The following is a 21512-nucleotide window of genomic DNA, read 5'->3' on the forward strand; positions in this document are numbered from 1 at the left end:
GTATAGTTTAAATTATATATTATAATAAAATTAAATATTTTAATTACACATAATTTATAAACTGTATATTGTGTATTTATATTTTATGGATTATATTTATTTTATTTAAAAAATTTTTTTTAATGTTTTATTTATTCTGAGAGACAGCGTGAGCAGGGGAGGGTCAGAGCGAGAGGGAGACACAGAATCTGAAACAGGCTCTAGGCTCTGAGCTAGGTGTCAGCATAGAGCCCGACACAGGACTCGAACCCACAAACGCACGAACCGTGCAATCATGACCTGCGCCGAAGTCAGATGCTTAACTGACTGAGCCACCCAGGCACCCCACAGTATATTTATTCTAAAATATTTTAACTGAATATAAGTTAATTGTATATTTTGAATTATATAATTTTAACAGATTATATTTCTTTTTTTAAATTTATGATACTTCATTTTATGTGTTAACTCATCTAAGCTTTGGTGCCTACTTGTTTGACCAAACACTGATCGAGATACTGTTGTGAAGTTATTTTTCAGATGTAATTAACATTTAAATGAATAGACTTTGAGTAAAGCCAATTACCCTCCATAATGTGGGTGGGTCTTATACAATCAGTTGAAAACCTTAAGAGAAAAGACTGAGATTTCCTAAAGAAGAATCAATTCTGCATCAAGACTGCAACATAGAAACCTTGACTGAGTTTCCAGTCTGTAGATTTTGGATTAAGTACCCAATACCAACTCTTCCTCAATTTCCAGCCTGCTGGCACACTAGCCTCCACAACCGATAAGAACATTCCTTTAAATCTCTCTGTCTCTTTCTTATATATTATGATATATAAAAGAATGCTATAGGGACATCTGGGTGTCTCAGTCAGTTAAGCATCTGGCTTCAGCTCAGTTAATGGTTTCAGTCAGTGAGTTGGAGCCCCATGTCAGGCTCAGAGCCTGGAGCCTGATTTGGATTCTGTGTCTCCCTCTTTCTCTGCCCCTCCCCTGCTCATCCTCTGTCTGTCTCTCAAAAATTAATCAACATTAAAAAAAACTCTTTTCAAAAGAATGATTTATACATAGGAATATGTATATATATATACATATATATATATATATTCGTCCTTTTATCTATACATATATAACTCCTGTTACAGATATGTATATATACATATATAATTCCTATTACATATAGATTATATATATCATCTACATATATTATATCCAATAGGAAATTTATGATATCCTATTGGCTCTGTTTCTCTGGAGAACCTGAAGTAATACAGTATCCCTTGCCTATTTTTCTACAGTATATTCACCTATTTCTTTCTGAGCAAATTTATTTTCTTAATGTTTAGCCGTTTAAATGTCTCATGATACAGTTATTTTTCTTATAGTGTATGGTTTGATTTTTGTTTTCCAATAATAGAAGTTTTTACATTAAAGAAATTTTTTTAGATTTTGTTTAGAGAGTTTGAGGAGCAGAGAGAGAGAGAGAGAGGTAAAGAAAGGGGAGAGAGAGGAGAGAGAGGGAGAGAGACACAGGATCTTAAGCAGGCTCCATGCCCACGACCCTGGGATCATGAGCTGAGCCAAAATCAAGAATCAGACTCTCAACCGACTGAGCCACCTAGGAGCCCCAGTTTTAACTTTTTATAAAGCATTTTATTCCTTGTATATTTGATCCTGTAAATCTCTTCCCTGCACAAGAACAGATATATTTCCCCCATATATATTCTAACTATAGTTTTATTTGTTTCATTTAATTTAGTAATCCATGTGGGATATATTTTGGCATATGGTATAAGATTAAAAGTTACAGTTTTCCTTACCTAGTTTCTCACTTTTTTCAGCACCATTATACCATTAAAAAAAATAACCTGAGTGTTATATGGAAACCAACTTGACAATAAACTATTTTAAAAAATAATAACCTGCTAATTTGAAATAACTGCTTCAGTTGGGGTTGCCAGATTTGGCAAATGAATAGATAGGATGTCCTGTTGATTTTGAATTTCATATAAAAACAAGTCTTAGAACATATATGTCCCATGCAATATTTGAGTCCTAAACCAAAAACTGTCATTTATTTGAAATTCATATTTAGCTGCATATCCTGTATTTTATCTGACAAACCTACCATTAGCTCTTACTACGTTTTTTTCTGTGCCTTCTGTGCATTCTAATGAGTCTCCGGTCACAATGAGGAAGGCTGCTGATAGTGGAGCAAATACAGTCATTAGAGATAAGAGAACCCAAGTCTTAGACATACCATTTCAGTTTCACCTGGACTATTGAATTATATGAGCTGTAAATTCTTATTACTGTTTTTAAAAAGTCTAAGATGGTTTTTCAGTATTTGGAACTATAAACATCTTAAATGACATAGAATACATTGTGTTCTCATAACTGAAATTAATGTACATTTTAGCTTACGGGGCGGGGGGGGGAGATGTAGCTGAATTACTTTATAAAATAATCACCATACTATCCCATTGACATATATCTAATTTTGAATATATTTTTGGATTTAAATTAAGCACAGGACTGCAGGTGTAAATAAACAATGGGATTGCCAGAATCAGAGAAAGTAATAGATAACGGAAAATTTAACAGTAAACTTTTGATACTTTGGTTACTTACCTCCTTAGAATGGGTAGAGTAATATTCACAAAGTCTGAGGTAGAGAAGCACCAGTTTTCAGCATTACTATACTTCATTAGAGTCTTAACCATTTTATTTATTGTGACTCTTCTCCCTATGGGACTGTTAATATTTTAAAACACAGCGATAAAGATATTGCTGGCATAGGGTTCCTCTTGAGGGATGGAATTAGTTCAGGGAAGGTCATGATAAGCCGGGAGCTAAAGAATCCATATATTTGTATTTACTGCTCCTTTGCCCACCTTCCTAAATGTAGAGAATGAGTGTGTCAGGGTTCACAGCGCAGGACAGACTGAGCTGACCTTCCCAGGATTGCAGAGTAGTAAGGCCTGGGTAAGAAAATGTCTGGTTTTTGGGTTTTTTTTTAATGTTTTATTTATTTCTAGGAGAGAGAGAGAGACAGCGTGAACAGGGGAGGGTCAGCGAGAGAGGGAGTCACAGACTGAAACAGGCTCCAGGCTCCGAGCTGGCAGTCAGCACAGAGCCCGACATGGGGCTCGAACCCACGAACCGGGAGATCATGACCTAAGCGAAAGTCGGACGCTTAACCGACTAAGCCACCCAGGCGCCCCAAGAAAATGTCTGTTTCTAAAGGTGATAAAAAGAGTGTTCCTTGAAGGAAGTTATAACTTCAATGCAAGGAGTAGAGTTTTCTCAATGTTATTAGCAAGAGGAACTTTAGCCAGTAACGGTAACATGTAATATCATTTTGAATGGAATTCCAAGTAGTTCTGGTCTTCCCTTTGTCAGAACACAGTGGAAACCAGTATGTCATGCATGCGTGACGTTGAATGCATCACAGAAACCTCCATTATTGGTAATTGTGATGATTACAACTGATAACTTAAAAAAAAATGTTACTGTTTACTTTTGAGAGAGAGAGACAGACAGAGAGACAGAGCATGAGCAGGGGAGGGGCAGAGAGGGAAGGAGACACAGAATCCAAAGCAGGCTGCAGGCTCTAAACTGTCAGCACAGAGCCTGACGCAGGGCTCGAACCCATGAACTGTGAGATCATGACCTGAGCTGAAGTCGGAGGCTTAACCCACTGAGCACCATTTCAGATGCTACCTTCCTCCACTCTCCAAACATGGCATTGTCACTAAAGAATTGCAGTAAATATTTTCATATAACTTCTGGTTTATCATTATGTTTTATTTCGTTATCTCTGTCAGTGTCACTTGAATTAATGACTTCATTTCTGATTTCAAGTACAAGGAGTCAACCCTATGAAGAACTGCTTTCTTTCCTACTGCTGCAATGATTCCCAGGGTAAGGAGGTCTTGGTTTTCCCAGCAAGGTGACTGGGAAAGTCTGTAGACTTCCCAAAGCACATATGGTAGCCACTGGCAGTGGGAACGTTAAATATGCAAAAACTTTTAACAGCACAAAAAGTTTATAGTTGATTGGAAAGCGGCCATAGGGAAAGCCTATCCTACCCTACTTATTCTTTTAATGTGGCATGGTTGTAAATGAGGACAATGAAATGAAATAATTGAAATAACTCTTGGATCGCAATGTGTGAAAGCTTCAGTTATAATAATGTCTCTGAACAAAATAAGAAAAAAATATATACTTTTAACTGAATTATTTGTTAAAATCAAAAGCTTTTTTTAATATCTGTTTTTGCATTTTTAAATGAATTGTCAATAGCAGGTAATGTGTAGTACTCACTAATAACATGGTCAAGGTCCATCAAATGATGCAGGCTATTTAGAGTTCAAGAGTATTTTGTGATACCCAAGGAATCAACAGTTGGAGAATGTGTGAAGGAATGGCATGTCAACAAGGTAGGCCTTGCACTGATGCCTGCCTTCTTTCTGCTAAACTGCAGAACTCTGGCTGATTGTTTATGTTAAAAGAATGACCTTGTTAAAGTAAATAAAGGTTCTTTTCAGATAGCTTTAAACGTCATTAAAATAGTGCTTCATAGAATTTTAAGGTTGAAGAGCTATATGGTTTCTTTTTTTGTCATGAAGATAATAAAAAATCTTGGCTAATTAAGAACTACAAGCAATTGTCATTTTTTGGAATAGCCGGGTTGTTATTATTATTGTATTTATTTATATCTGTTTTATTTATTCATATATATAATTTGCACTCACTTTTGGTTCTAGAAAGTACTTTCCAACTTCTAGTCTCTGGAAGCTCTGAGGATCCTATTTACACCTTTGTGAAGTTATCTGCCTGTGCAGTTACTCCTGTTAAATGCTGGATTCCTCCTTTAGCCAGGGGGAAGCAACTTAAGGGCCGACCAAAACTATTCCCTGAAATCAAGAAAGCAGAGTGAAGCACGACCTCCATTCTCAGTACAATGTGCAAACAACAAGAATAATAAAGACAATGGACGAAGTATTGTTACTGTTGGTAGAAAAAAAATCCACCTCATCAGCAAGGAAGAGAAATGATATTTATTAATGTGAAAGGATTTGAATGTCTTTTTTCTGCTTCTGGTGTTCAAATTGTTTTACTTTGTTCATATGGTTTTCTATATAAAATTTGTGGGGTTAGTGGTCACTTGATTGACATGTGTAAAAGATCATTCCATTATGCAAGCTAAGACTTTTTAGTGGAATATGTTTTAAAAATCTAGTCTATCTTGCATTGTAAATGGCAAACTGAATTGACAATAAAATTATGTGCATGTCAAATTTGGTCCCTCATTGCTTGACAGGAACACACTGGCTGACAGAAGAATCCAAATTCTTTTGCAAAATCCTATTTTTCATTTTTAATTACTCATGATGACCAAATTATGAGGATATGTCTTGGACGAATTTAATCTTTCCCTTTTCATAATGGTTTTGTATTAAAGCATAAAATTAAGGTGAATTGACTTATATCTGCCTTCAGAAAATATCTGGCATTAATGGAAATAATTATTCTATTCCTTGCCAGAATGTCTGGATAAACTGAAATGAGTATAATTTATCACAATGTTATTTTTTTTTCAGAAATGAGACAAAGAAGCACTATAACACATTCACTTTCCATTATGCCATTTCCTTCAGACATTTGCCACATTATGAGCTCCTACAGGGAAATCATTATCTTTCTTATAACAAAAAAAATGAGGCGAGTCACCATTTCATTACCTATATTTCAAAAAGTTAAATGATTTAAAATGCCTGCCCTGGGAGATCACTGCACTTGCTCGTCTGTGTTTCCACAAGCACTGTTATCCTTAGCTATAACTCATTTTTGAAATGCCAAAAGTCAGGCAGAGTAATGTTTACCAGATTTAACCTTGTTCACTTTATTGGTTAAAATGAATCCATTGAATATGTGCAAGGGAGATGAAAGTGTCCATTCAGAAAAAGAAAATAAGTAGGTCTTATCTAGAGATTCATGTATACAATTACTATACTTTCATATGACTTCAAATGGCTAAAATATTATGCTTACTGTGATAGGCACTGAATAAATATACAAACAACAGAAGTATATGTACACTGATGGCATGTTAAACAAGGTCCATTTGAACATGAGAGGTAATTTATCATAACTCAGAGGACTCTGGAGCAAGGCAAAACCATAGTTAACAGCCTTGTATCTGGACTGTGACCATGAGCAACTTACTTACACTCCTATCCTCAGTGTCATGAATTCTATGCTCTGCTACCCAGATCTCTATTTTGGGATTGAACTATTTTTTTCTCCCAGCAGCTGTAAGGTTGTCTAGCAACTGATCTCAGCTGCTAGTCCTTTCCTAGATCTATTCTCATCTAAAGAGAGCTGCCCTTCCCAAGTCCACACCCTTCTCCAGAGGCGGACCACCACAGAAGAAGGAGCCAAAAAATGTCTGGTAGGTCACTTTGGATTCTGAAACTCACATGTTTCATACCAGGGAGTAATACCACGATCCACACAGAGGGTGACTAAATGCTACCAATTTTGGAGAAAGCCCAAAGCATGGAAAACCCAGGCGAATGTACAAATGTCTCTTAGGTCAGATGACTGTGTTATGAGAGCTATCAGTAGGGGGAAAGGACGCTCTGTGGCATTTCTGGAAAGCACCAATGGGAAAATCACAATATACTCCCAAGATGTTGAAGCAAGGCTATGCCATATCGAGGAGAATATTACATACCAATTAACGAAGGAAGAAGCCGCAACACAGATATGTTGGCTCAGGATGGCCCTTGTTGTAGATAGTCATGAAAGACAAGGGGGAGGAGAAATCCTGAGTCAAGGTTTGGGTGATGCATCAGCTATTTGCCTGTGTAGAAAGAGAAGAGTTCTTTGGTTAGAATATATAGAAAGTCATGTGCTGTGGTGAGAAGCTAAGACATTTGACCAGGGACAAGATGGAATACTTGGGAAAAGTGGGTCAAAGGACCTATGTGGACACAAGGTTCAATATTATTGTTACTGTGTGCTGATGCCCATCAGAGAATATCCAGTAAGGAAGCATTTAGTAGTAACACAGACACAATTACCTGGACAGGTGATAGGGGCCAGCCTGCCTTTAGCCACCCCAATGCTGACATATGAGCACAACTGGGAAGCCCTGATGACAATAATGGAGGCTACACATGAGTCTGACAAAAGGGGCTCCTGCTCATCAAGCCTGATTTATAGGCTGCCCCTGATGAATGCCAGCAAGAGGTCAACTATTGGCTCCCAACAGAGAAGCATCCCTCAAGGAGGAGAACCAGTTACTTGGCCCCGACTACAGTGCATCTCTTCCACTCTGAGATGGCAATTTATACTCACAGGAATTGTCATTCCGAACATGGGCTCCCTTTCCCTGCCAGCAGGGCTTAGTCAGGACCATTATGCAAGGTCTTGAAAAATTTTTGATTCAACAGTCATGACCCCTTACGACGTCAGACCGAAGGACACACTTTGTAACAGGAAAGTCATGGAAGGGATGTATGGTTCCTAACACATAGTGCACTATTCAGAAGCAGCTGACCTAACAGAGTGATGGAATAGCCTAAAGAAAGTGTGGCTAACACACAAGAAGCATGTTCCTCCAGACTAAGGATACTCATTAAATTAGTGACCATAGTATGGTGCTGTGTCCTCCAACAGGTAAAGTACTTAAGTCTTGGATTCTGGATATGGATGAAGTGGCCTCGTATACCAACACTCCCAGTAACCCACTTGTGTTTTTTTACTCTGCAGCTATGAGTTCTGTGTATATTAGAAGTCCTGATTCCCAAAGGGAAAATGCTGCCACAGGGAAGGTCACAGCAATGATATCAAACTGTCGCAAGAAACCAGGGAGTGTAGACGTTGCTTCCTGAAAGAAGAACGAATAAGACCCATCTTCTGGGGGTGAGGCTGCAGGGGACAATTGGCCCTGATAATCAAGAGGAAGCATGGCTGCTATTGCGTATTGTGGGGAGGGGGGGTACCTTTAGCATCCATGTGATCCAGTTGGGCACCCCTAGGACTCACTTGTCCAAATGTGACAGTAAATGGATAAATGCAAAAACTGCAGCCTGAGAAAGCCATGGGAACCAAAAACTTGGACTGTTTAGGAATGAATATCTGGGTAATCTCACCAGATAAGATGCCTAGACCAAGAGAGGTTGTAGCTGAGGGTGAGCAGAATCTACAGTGAAGAGTGGAGGAGGGAGATAAAAAGTATCAGTTGCAGCCTTGTAAACAGCTATACTAACATAGAATGCTGTTTATTCCATTAACTTTCCTCTCATCAGTTTCTCTCAGGAAAAGAAATCCAGCAGAATCCTGAAGGTATAAATTACAGACCTTATATGAAGCAAGTGAATCCTAGCAATGCATGGGATGTTACTCCGTAGTGACTGGATTCCTTTTAAGGCTAAAAGATTAAATTCCCTGGCTCCTGAGAAGGTTGCCAACAGAGAGATTTCAGCTGTCAGTTCTCTCCAAGAATAACTCTCAGCTGTGAAGAGCCTCTTGACTTGCTCAAGGTCCTATCACTTCTTGAAGGCAGCCAACATCCAATGACTCTTCAATGCAATGACAGAAGGACCCAAGCCCTTTCTGTCAACTCAGGATACCTCTCAACGGTCCTTCCAGCTTGGAATTCCCCCGGTGTCAACTGAGGCTGTTCTACCACCTAACTTTTCTGACTGACCATTTACTTTTATCCCTTCAATGCAGTTATTGACCCGAATACAATTACAATCCTTAATACAATTCTATTTGGCATGGAATTGGGTTCTGACCAATCAGAGACAGTAATATCTGACACTCGATGCACATCTGTGAATCTGGATGATCATATCTATATTTAGTTTGTGAAGACTGGATAACTTCATGGTTATAAAGTAGCACACCCAGCCCATAATAAAAATTATTTCCCCTCTCTGTTTTGTTTTGCTACTGAATACAACTAAACTGACACAAAAGTCATGTCAGCAGTTTTCTACATTAACCAGACCTTTCCCAAAGGTAGAAAAGTAGAAGTATCATGGCACTATGGAATCCCAGCTCTGGGCTCCCTTGGGACCTCATTTATGAAGTTTCTTTTTAACAGACTTATTTGAGTTTGCTCAGCCAACTTTAACTTTTTAGTCTAATGTTTTTGGGATTTACCTTCGTTTTCTTTGTCCTATTCTTTCTAAGACTTTATTATTGTTATTTATATTTGTAGTCTGAATTACATGGATGTAATTCTCCATATATGTAAGGTAACATATTTTTTAAAAAATGAAATGACTTTTTTCCCTCTACAAAGCCACTCCTGGGAAAGGATACAAACACAAATCACAATGTGAACTCAGTTTTTGCTTGATTAAAATTGAAGTGTTGATATCTGAAAGTATAATAGTTATTCTGATTAACTTTGGTTTATTATCAGATTATTTTTATAATATGAACAGTTCTGAAGATATTTAATGGCAAATGTATTATTTAAAGTATTAGAAACATAACAATAAGGGTTACTTCATGATATATTCTAAATTCATCATGCACAATTCTGACTGCACCCTCTCTGTGAAAGCAATCTGGTTCATTTGAAAATAAATTTTCTAAGAAATTTCCTGTGTACTTAGGAAGGTTAGTTCAAGTCAAAAGTCAGGACTTAGGGTTTTTAGTCCAAATGTTCCTAACCCCACTTCCTATAATACGCTCAAGCCAAGATTGAGGTCAACAAGGAGTTTATAAAAATAGCAAGAGATATTCAATTTTCCACTTGATGGATGACAAAATACATCAAGTTGAGGAAATAAGTCATAGCCTATTATGGAGAAGCCAGATTAATTTCTTCAAATAAATCAAGAAATTGTTGTCAGAAATTTAAAACAAAACAAAGCAAACAAAAACCAAAAAACACAAAAAAGGACAGAAGACAATAAAGGCAACGAATATAGGATATTAAGCCTAGAAGCCTTGGCTTTAAGCCCTTGTCTGCTCTGTGCTGTGCTAACTTGGCTCTTAATAAATCTTTTACTTCTTCAAGACACTCCCAGTAAAACCTAAAATTATGCTCCTATGTAAATAAACTAGCTCTCTGCTCATGAGCCAACCACTGAAATAGTCCTTACCTATAAAATTAAAAAAAAAAAAATTCTTTTAGTCCACTATTTTAGAAACCCAATATTCATCTTTTTTAACTTACAGGCTTGACTTAAAGATTAGATAAGTAATGAATGTAAGGTGATTTATACTATATTTTATGTTAACTAACTTGAATTTAAATTGATAAATTAACAAGTTATATTTTTTACAAACATATAGACTGTTCTTTTTCCTACAAATAAACTGAATTAAATATAGCAGTAAAAGCATAATAATCCAATTCTATACAAAATAGCTGCTATATAAAATATCAGTTACAGTGTTCTTAAAAAACAATGCATGGTTGGGGAGCCTGGGTGGCTCAGTCAGTTAAGGTCCGACTTCGGCTCAGGTCATGATCTCAAGGTTTGTGGGTTCGAGCCCCAAGTCAGGCTCTGTGCTGACAGCTAGCTCAGAGCCTGGAGCCTATTTCGGATTCTCTGTCTCCCTCTCTCTCTGACCCTCCCCTGCTCATGCTCTCTCTCTCTCTCTCTCAGAAATAAATAAAACATTAAAAAAATAAGAAAAAAAACCCAACCATACATGGTAATGCAAAACGTAACTGCCATACAAGCAGCAAAAATTTAAAAAGTTAAATAGATCATACTTATAGTGTCTTTGCTGTAAGAACAAAGGGGACGCTTGCTCACAAGAAGTTGACTCCAACAATACAAAGCAAAACAAAAAATTCCTTGTACTTGGAGGGAAAGTCCACTTAAAAGAACTCAGCATCAGAGACTCTTCCCAGTAAAGAGTAGACGTTAAAATTTTGAGGCTAGTAAGGCTCTAGCTTCTAGAAACTCACTAGGTTCTCTATTTGTTTTGTTCATCTTGTTCACTGCAATCTAAATAAATGAACCATTAAAAAATCCCACTTGTAGGTTGCCTAGGTGGTTCAGTTGGCTAAGCATTCCCAACTCATGGCTCCCACTCAGGTCATGATCTCCTAGTTCTTGGATCAGCCTGCCTGTGATTCTGTCTCTCCCTCTGTCTCTGACCCTCCCATCCTTGTTCTACCTCTCCCTCTCTCTCTCTAAAAAACATAAAAAAAAAAAACCAACAATTGTATGCCATTTTATAAGGTCAAATTTGTCTCATGAGACTGTCCTTAAAGATAGAGGTTTTCCCCATTTTCTTTAACTCACACATATTCCTCAGAAACCCCTATGCAAGTTTTTAATAAGAATCCCAAACTTCTTACTAATCATTGAAAAATTGCTATAGTTAGTTTCATTTATTTTAACAGCTAATATGAATCTCAGATTTATTTGAGAATGCTCAACAAAACTGATTTACACTAACAAATTTTTTGCAAGGAAAAGACTCCAAATGAAGAAAGTGGGAATTCAGATCAGCAGTTGTGTAATTACTTATGGCTTTCAGCTTCCCATAATTTTTTTCAGTATTATTGGTCACCATTGTCTTAGGATGGTCTTTGCCTGCCTCCTGCTCTGTTTTCCTCTATAAAGACACAAAGAAAATTTGTAAATTCATATGTGGATGTTGTTAGTGACTTCCTGGTAGGAGTAAATATCTCAAAAGAGAAAAAGATAAGGGCAAGGTTTAATCTTAGAACAATGTCTGATGATGACATGGTGGAGTCTCTCACTCTCCTTGTATTCTGCCGTCCCAGCAGCCAGGCAGGCAATTGCTGAAGAGTGACCAGGCTTTCACAAGAAGAAATGAGCAGGATTCAAATTAAAAAGGCATAATTCTACTGTAACAACACTCAGATGGAATGCTTTGCTAAGAGTCAAATTTATTGATGTCTCAAACTTGATAACATTTTCTTCTCTTATTCCTGTAAGTTCAGACGAAGTTTAGCTTTAGAAAGAAGGCAATATATGTTCATGAAAAATGAATTATAATAAAGTGAACACATATTTTCAAATGTTAAGTATTAAGCCTAATAAATTAAAAGTGTCTTCTGTCCAGTATTAGTTGATGATTTTTTTAGCGATCTAAGATGGTGAGGTTTATATCTGTTAATTTCCTGTAACTTGTCATCTTTTTATAACTTACAAAATTCTACACCAAGAAATGTCAGACATCAATCACATAAATAGTTTCTCCTGATTCTGAAATATTATCCCTGCAGAAGTTGTGAGGGGTCCAGAGGTGTTACATCCTGAGTAATCTACAACAGAGACAAATCATCTTTCATAATTGTAAATAATTTCAGCATCACCTGTAGTAGAGAGAAATAAAGATACAGATTTTTGTCTCTATCAGTATTCAAGTCTAGCAGGAGACAAAGGTGGAAGCTCACAAAATGCACCAGATTCAAAACTCCTATATCAAGTTAGGAGTAACCAAAAAGCAACTCTTATTAGAGTGACTTACATGGAGATAGAAGGACTGGCCTCTCAAGGGAAAGTGGTAAAGAAATAATGGCATTCCCTTGGGTACAGGGGGAAATAAATCCTCCTTTATAATTCATAATAAATTCTGGCTCTCAAGTGGGTTTGGGCTCGGATTCATAATTCACCTCCACAAAAAAAGTGGAAGTTGAGGATTAAATTTAAAATTGTCCTCTGTTGGTAACGCAAAGCAGAGTGCCTGTAACACAAGAAGGCACTTGTGTTATTCTAGAAAATCCATTTTAAATTATGCTTTGTAAACATGAGTTTAACATAACATTGTGAAGCATGTGTAGAAACAAATCAACATAAGTGAGAAAAGGAAAAAAACACATACTGCAAGACTGAACACTGGAATAAATGAATAAAAATATGAAATATTTTTAGAATGCTTAAGGAAATATAAGTGGGTAATCAAAAAACAATAATGAGATAAGAAACTGTAAACCTGCTGTGTATATTTGAAACTAACAGGAAATAATTTTAAAAACTTCTAAAATTCAATAACATGATTATTGATAAAAGAAATTCTACAGACAAATTAAGCAGCAGTTTAGGTATAGCTAAAAAGTAAATGGAAGAAATAGAAGATATACTTCTGAAGAAAATAATAGGATGCAACATAGAAAGATTATGTAAAAATATGGATGAGGCGGACCTTGAGGGTGTTATGCTGAGCGAAATAAGTCAGGCAGAGAAGGACAAATATCATATGTTTGCACGTATAGGAGGATTAGGAGGAACTTGACGGAGGAACAAGGGGGAGAAGAAGGGCGGAAATGGTGGGCGAAAGGGAGAGAGGCAAACCATGAGAGACTCTTGAATGCTGACAAAAACTGAGGACTGATGGATGTGGGGGGGAGGAGGGATGGGTATGGAGGAGGACACTTGTGGGGATGAGCACTGGGTGTTATGTGGAACCTAATTTAACAATAAACTTTTGTAAAAAAAAAAATATGGATGAGGCACAAAAAGGCATTACAAATAGAGAAATAATATCTAATAGAAATTAGAGGACATATTTGGAAGAAATACTGCCTTACAATGTTAGAAAGTTGGGGAAAAACCTCCACTAACTGTTGAATCCAGGAAGACTAAAAACCCCAAATGAGATAAATAGAAAGAAATTAGTACTCAGAGGTATTATAGTGAGGCTGTAAGAACACAGAACACCAGGGATATTCCCTGTAATAAATCAAAGGAAAGCAGTTTACTGACACACAATGACATTTAAGCAGACAGCTTATTTCTCAACAAGAAAAGTGAAACTATTAAAATAGCCACATAACATCTTCAGTTGCTTAAATAAAAATAATGGTCAGGTTAATATTATACACCTAATTGAATTATCTTTCAATATTAAGGGGAAATTAAAAATCTATTAATATAAGGACAAAACATTTCTGAGAGGAATTTATAAATGATAGATTTTAGAAAGAAGAAAAAATGAGCTTGTATGAAATGTGGCAAAATAAAAAATAAGTAATAGCTGGTCAAGAAAGTGATCAACATGTGGGCAAATCTAAACAGACACTGACTGTACCAAATAATGATGAGGGTAGAATAGCTGTATTTATACCATATGATATGAACTTTAAGAATTATTAGAAATAGGAGGGTAATTAGTTATTATTATTCTAAAGGTTTTTTAAAAATTTTTATTTTTAAGTAATCTCTGTACCCATCATGGGGCACGAACTCACAACCCAGAAATCAAGAGTCATATTCTCTACTGACTGAGCCACCCAGGCACTGCAGGAGGGTTATTAATTACTAATCAAATCATCAGGAACATATAGCAAATTGGAAATTGCATGTACTTAATGGCATAACTTCAAAAAAAAAATCAACACCAAAAGGGAGATTTTAATACGTACAGTAATTGAAGACCAACTACAGAAAAATTTGTCAATAAAGAAATGGTTTTTTGAGGAACATCTGTGGGAATATGAAGCACTGTGTCCCCAAATCAAATACACATTCCTTTCACGTACATATTAAAAAGTAAAAACAAGGGGCACCTGGGTGGCTCAGTTGGTTAACACTCCAACTCTTGATTTTGACTCAGGTCATGATCCAAGGGTCGTGGGATCAAGCCCCACGTTGGGCTCCAAGCTGAGCATGGAGCCTGCTTAGGATTCTCTCTCTTTCCTCCTTTCTCTCTGCCCCTCCATTGCTTGCATGCACTCGCTCTCTCTCTCAAAATAACCAACACAACTTAAAAAAATAAAATAAAAATAAAACAATAAAAAGCAAAACAAGAAGGAGTCATATCTTTCACACTTTGGTAATGTCAAATAATTAGCTTCATACAGGAAATATTTTCTGACAAAAATGAAATGAAACAAAAATATAATTAAATACCAAAAATATAGCAACAAAAACCACAACAAGGGTATTGCCAAAAATGCAAACTTAATCTCATTGGTAGAAGAAAAAAAATTACTGGAAATTAAAAAATACCAAATTAAGGGTGCCTGAGTGGCTGAGTCAGTTAGGCATCAGACTTCAGCTCAGGTCATAATCTTGCTGTTTGTGAGTTCAAGCCCCACTTTGGGCTCTGTGCAGGCAGCTAAGAGCCTAGAGCCTGCTTTGGATTCTGTGTCTCCCTCTCTCTCTGCCCCTCCCCTGCTTGCACCCTGTTTCTGCTGTCTCTCTTTCAAGCTCTCTCAGTCTCTCTCTCTCTCTTCAAAAATAAACATTAAAAATATTTAAATTCAAAAATACCTAATTATTCTTTGAGTTGAATAAAATTGCAATGCTACTATAAAATCAATGAGTTAAATGTCTAAGTTTTAAAAAGTAAGCTCTACATGAAAGTTGAGGAAATAATTAATAAAAATAAACCAAAAATTAATGATATTAAAACATATGTAGACAATGAATGATAGCCTAAATTAGCTTGTTGAGAAGCATAATAAAACTGACAAAATTATTTGGCAAGACTGATCCCAGCTAAGAGATGGAGAAAGAGAAATGAAACCAATAGTATCAAAAATCAAAACAGGTAACTGCATATTTGGACAATGTCATGGAAATAAATGCTAACAATTTTGTGAAATAGAAACATTATAGAAAAAAATTAAAAGCAGCTAAAAATTTCAAAAGTAACTTCACAGGATAATTTCATCAATCCTCTCTCAATTAAAATATGTAGCTTGTGAGATATTTTCCCACAAAGGAAGGCATCAGGCCAAGGTACTTGGTCAACGCAACATTTACGAACCTTGTGATTATAATCTTACAAAAGCTTTTCCAGACAATCAAAAAGAGCAAAAGTAGTTTATGCCTCATCTATCATGATAATAAACCCAGAAAATTATGATCTGAGCAAGAAAAGTATAGGTTTATACCCCTCCTCAACATAAAGGCAAAAATCCAAAACAAATAATAAAAAAAGCATGTCCAGCAAAATAGAAATTGTGTTTATCTAGAAATGCAAAGGTAGTTCCATTCCAGAAAAGCTGCTGTATAATTTGCTATGTTATCCAGCCAGTGCAAGATATGGGCACGATAGGAGGTGTGAGGAGGCAGGGTGGGCGTCAGCATTCGGGGGGTGGTGCTCAACCTGAGGCCACAGATGCCATCAGGTGGCTATCGTCTGCAGCCACTATCTCCTGGGTTTCTGTCCGCAGTTCGATCCCCTCAGGCCCAGGTTGAGAAGTGACTCCCTGAAGGTTCTTAGACTTTGGCTCTTTAGACCTCTTTTCTCTGATTACATCTTAAAAAGCATTTGTTTAGTAAGTTAATAATATTGTTAGTTTGATTATGTTATTTTTCATTTACTATTGTTGAATGATAACATCTGCTTCCTGCTGCTACTTTGACATAACCATTTTCAAAAACTGTTTGGCATTATTCAAAAAATTTAGCTACTTATGCCCCTAGATATCACAATTCATTCCCGGGTAGCATCTGGGCACTTCAGTACCATGGATAGGTTATTCGCGTGTCTGAGCACTTCTCCCTGTCATCCCTTGATGGGCAAGGGTGGGCAGAAGAGCACAGCTACAACCCAATGCTAGTCACTTTCTCCTGTGAGCAGATCCAACTGTTTATTCCATAAAGAGAGATGAAGATGCATGTTGTATTACATGGAGAATTTGAGGAATTTCTTCCCTAGAGAACCTTTTCACATTTGGCAACAGGAGATTGACACAGGAATGTTCGCCGCAGCCTTATTCGTAATGGCAACAAATTTCAGATAACCTGAATGTCTATCAACAGAGTAAAAAAAAAAATCTCAAATCATATAATCTGAAACGTCACAGCAATAATAATGAGTGAAATAGAGAATGGGCCTATGTAGCATGTTACACGAACCGACGTGGATCAATCTTGAGTCATTTTGAGCAAAAAAAAAAAAAGTTTAAAAATATACACAGTGATTCTATAGTTACACAACACAAACACAAGTAACACTCACCAATGTTTTGTTCAAATACACACAAAAAATGGATAGCCTGTAAAGAAAGGCCAGGGAATAATGGGCACATGCTTCAGGAAGAGGGTAGTGATTACCTCTAGGTCAATACAGAGAAATATAATCTGGCAGAGGCTCAGAGGTTACCTCGAGTTATTTTACTGCTCTACTTTTTAAGCTGGGGTGTGGGTACATGCGTGTCCATTTTATTCCTTAGTTCAACACTACTTTGAAGACTCTTATCTTCACATGTTCATCTTACTTTAGAGCATATGCGTGCTGAACATAAAAATATCTACTAAGATCTGCCTGGATGCTACCTTTGAAGTATTCAATATCTGTAGCTTAGAAATAAAAATAATAGGGGGGCCTGGTTGGCTCAGTCAGTTAAGCATCCGACTTCAGCTCAGGTCATGATCTCACAGTTTGTGGGTTCGAGCCCCGCATCAGTCTCTGTGCTGACAGCTAGCTCAAAACCTGGAACTTGTTTCAGATTCTGTATCTTCCTCTCTCTCTGTATCATCCCTGCTCACGATGTCTCTCTCAGAAATAAATAAAACATTAAAAAATAAAAAATAAAAAATAAATAAAATAATAATATAGATAATTTTTATAGATACTTTGTTTTGAGCAGAAATAACCCTAGAGGGACATAAAATTCTGGACACAGTACTAAAATCATACACTGGTTCATATTTCATCCTTTGCGCCTTCTAGTACCATTCGCAATATAATTGCCATAATTAATGAACAGTGTGGTAGGAGAAGCAGTTCCAGCAGTAAAAGGAAATCACTTTGTGCACTCCCCGGCAGCTTCTGAAAGCTCTGGAAAACCACTGCTTGCAGAAAGAAGAGGGGAGGATGAATGACCCCTGGCCTTACCTAATGTTTGCACTCGATTGCTTTATAAAAATTATGCCCTTGAGAAAGGCTTAAAGTAACCAAGGCCAAGAAATTCTAAAATTAAAACATAATCCATTCCGGAAGCATAATTATATTAGTGACAAACCATAGCTATATAAATCAGTACTGGAAGTGGCTTCCAAAGACTGATTAACAGAAATCCTACTTACAAAGATGTTCTCCTACTTCAAAATAGTGTGGGCAGAGGCTTCTTATCTCTGCCTTTGAAGATAACAATTTGCATCATCTTAAGGTGAGGAAGTGCTCATCTAGCCAAGGTTGCCCCCCTTGGAGATGGGAGACTTGGGAAATACACACACAGAAAGCAAATGGCAGTAACAGAAAGGAAAGAAGGAAGGAGGGAAGAAAGTAAGGGAGGAAATGACTCACTCAGCTAGGTTGTTAAACTTCAACTGATACACATTTTCTGAGGTAAAATGAATCATTGTCCCCCTCCCTCCCCGCTCTTAAGGAACTTCAATGTTGAAGAATCTATTATTATCAATGAATATCACTCTCATCAATGCTTCTTTCTTTTGAAAAATAATGACTCCCATTATTGCCATTCTTTTATCTTGTGTCTTCTTGTCATGGGATTTAACAACTTATTTAACCTCTCTTTTAAAAGAATTTTATGGTGGAGAGAAATGGAAATCTTTCCATCTCTCTCAAAAATTGTGGGCAGATTGAAAGAATTGAGTATGTTATTATAAAGATACACATTGTACGTGATTCGATGAATATTTGAAAGTACTCAGCCAAGCTAAGTGTCTATAGACATATGAATGGATAAATAAATATGTGGTATACCAGTGGACCCTTGAACCAGTGGGGTTTAGGGGCACTGACACTCTCCCCACAATGAAAAATCTGAATATGACGTCTGGCTCCTCAAAAACATAACGACTAATAGCCTACTGTAGACCAGAAGCCTTATCAATAACGTAGTCAATCAACATGTTTTGTATGTTATATGTACTATATACAGTGTTCTTACAATAAAGTAAGGTAGAGAAAAAATATTAACAAAATCATGAAGAGGAGAAAATATGCTTACAGTACTGTACTACAAAGCACCTGAGTGGGGGCACCTGGGGAGCTCAGTCAGCTGCATGTCCAACTCTCGATTTCGGCTCAGGTCATGATCTCAGGGTTGATGGGTTTGATCCCTGCCTAGTGCCTCTCACACTGACAGTGAAGACGCTGTGTGGGATTCTCTCTCTCTCTTCCTCTTTCTCTGCCCCTCTCCTGCTCATTTGCTCCCTCTCTCTCCCTCCCTCCATCCCTCTCCCCATCCCCTTTCTTTCTCTCTTTCTCTCTCTCTCAAAATAAATAAGTAAACTTTAGGAAAAAACACCTGAGTGTAAGTGGGCCTGCACTGCTTAAACTCATGTTGTTCAAGGGTCAGCTACATATACAATGGAATGTATTCAGCCTTAAAAAAAAAAAAAAAAAAAAAGGAAATCTTGTCATTTGCAACAATATGGATGAACTCTGGGGGCATTATGCTAGGTGAGATAACCAGACAGAAAAAGACAAACACCACAAGGTACCACCTGTATGTGGAGTCTTAAAAAAAAAAGGGCGAACTCATAGGAAAGTGACTGTCAGGGGCTGGGTAAACTAACAGGCTGGTAAAAGAATACAAACTTTCAGTTATAAGATAAGGTCTGAAGATCTTACAACACAGTGACTATAGTTGATAACACTGTAGTATGTAATTAAAATTTGCCGAGAAACTAGAACTTAAAAATTCTCACCAATCAATTAATCTGTAAGTAATGGATATATTAATTAACTCAATGAGGGTAATCCTTTCACAACATACACATATATCAAATCATCACAACGGACACTTTAAATACCTTACAATTTTATTTGTCAATTATACATCAATTACTTAAAGAAAAATAAAATAAACATTTCTCAGGGTGGTAAGAAACCAGATATGTCCCAGGACATCTACAGTAAGAATTAATGGATCTTAATTCTAAGTACTCTGCATACAGCTCAATTTCTTTCCATGTTTGTTAACTGATTCTAATGATCAGTAGAGTCTCTCTGCAACCCAATTCCACTTTTTTTAGGAGAAAATTCTGATTGATTCAGCTTGATCATAGAAACAAGGAGCATGGGGTTATTCACACCTACCTGAACTCTGGATATTTAAATCTATATGTGGAAAGAAATTTGTCAACATAGTATGGGGAGAACTCGTGGACGTGGAAACCGGAGGCAAGATTTTGGGTTAGTACTAAACAATTATTTTAGAGCATACGACACTGCTCAGGAAATGTGTTTCTCTCATTCACTTACTAGAATTCACTTAGTGAATTACTTCATTTACTCAATGTGCATTTACTACTTCCTGCATTCAGTAGAAGAAATTGGAGTGAGGAGTGTTCATTTATATTCTAAATCATACTTTATTATTTACCTGATATCTAGATATTGGGCTCCAATGATGGAATTATGATATTTCTTCTTTCTGTCATCCAAATACTCAGGAGGCATGAGACTCCCTTGTGTAATTTTATTATATATAAGGCATTTTTACTTTATTTTTTAATTTTTAAGTTTATTTATTTATTTTGTGATAGAGAGGGCAAGAGAGTGCATATGTGCACTTATGATTTGGGGAGGGGCAGAGAGAGAAGGAGAAGGAGAATCCCAAGCAAGCTCTGTGCTGTCAGTGCACATACAGACATATGGCTTGGACTCAAAAACCATGTTATTATGACTTGAGCTGAAATTCAGAGTTGGCTGCTTGAGACTGAGCCACCCAGGCACCTCTATATAATGCATTTTTAAAACTGTAAAGCAAGGAGTGCCTGGGTGGCTCAGTTGATTAAGCGTCTGACTTTGGGTCAAGTCACAGTTTGTGAGTTTGAGCCCTGTGTCGGACTCTGTGTGGACAGCCTGGAGTCTGGAGCCTGCTTCAGATTTTGTGTCTCCTTCTCTCTCTGCCCCTCCTCCGCCCATGCTCTCTCTCTCTCTCTCAAAACTAAATAAACATTAAGAAAAGTAAATACATAAAATTGTAAAGTAATATAGAGGTTAGGAGTTACTATCATTCATAACAGATACTATGAAAAATACAGAATATATTCTGTAAAATCTAGAAATCAAAATCTCTGACCTTTAAGAAGTCATCAAGTTGGAATAAAAACTAGGTGTCTGGACCCCTATCCAGTGTTTTCCTATTAAATCATGCTTCTTCATGTTCATTTAAAAATTAATAAAATAATTAAATGGGACTTGATACACAATATGTAGTAAAGGAAGTATGACTTTTAAAAAATTTCTTAAATAACTTTCTAATTATGTATTTATTCAACACTGATAACTACCTTAAATAAGACTTTCAAAGCTAACACAAAAGAGAAAGCAGTTGAGTGACATGCACCTAAGGATTGTGAATTATTATTGTGTTCAAGCAATATTTTCAAGTTTTATTAATAGTTCTAAACAATCATAGGCGATTTTATATGCAATATGAATATATTAAGCATATCTAATGATTACAATAGTTCTATGGCTGGAAGGTTCACAATTTATGGTGAGCAGACATAAAAACTGATATAAATCATTCAGGTTTTCTAAAACTCTAGTACATATGGACGTAATTGTGAAGCATATGCTTCTCGTATTGGCATATAATTGAACATGAAAAACGATATCCAGAAAACTGG

The 21512-nt window shown here is 36.6% G+C and overlaps 1 protein-coding gene across 1 annotated transcript in view; it reads right to left on the reverse strand.

The window, feature by feature from the left end:
- The window catches only part of LOC144239071 (uncharacterized), a 426062-nt gene that overhangs the window by 231197 nt on the left and 173353 nt on the right, over positions 1–21512 (reverse strand). The window contains exons 3-4 of the mRNA XM_077773060.1: positions 6728–6856; positions 2617–2731 (exon numbers count right to left, since the gene is read on the reverse strand). The gene's annotated coding sequence lies outside the window, so the exon portion shown is untranslated. The remainder of the gene's footprint in view (positions 1–2616; positions 2732–6727; positions 6857–21512) is intronic.

This window comes from Crocuta crocuta, unplaced genomic scaffold (assembly GCF_008692635.1).
Source record: "Crocuta crocuta isolate KB4526 unplaced genomic scaffold, BGI_CrCroc_1.0 scaffold140, whole genome shotgun sequence".
NCBI lineage: Eukaryota > Metazoa > Chordata > Mammalia > Carnivora > Hyaenidae > Crocuta > Crocuta crocuta.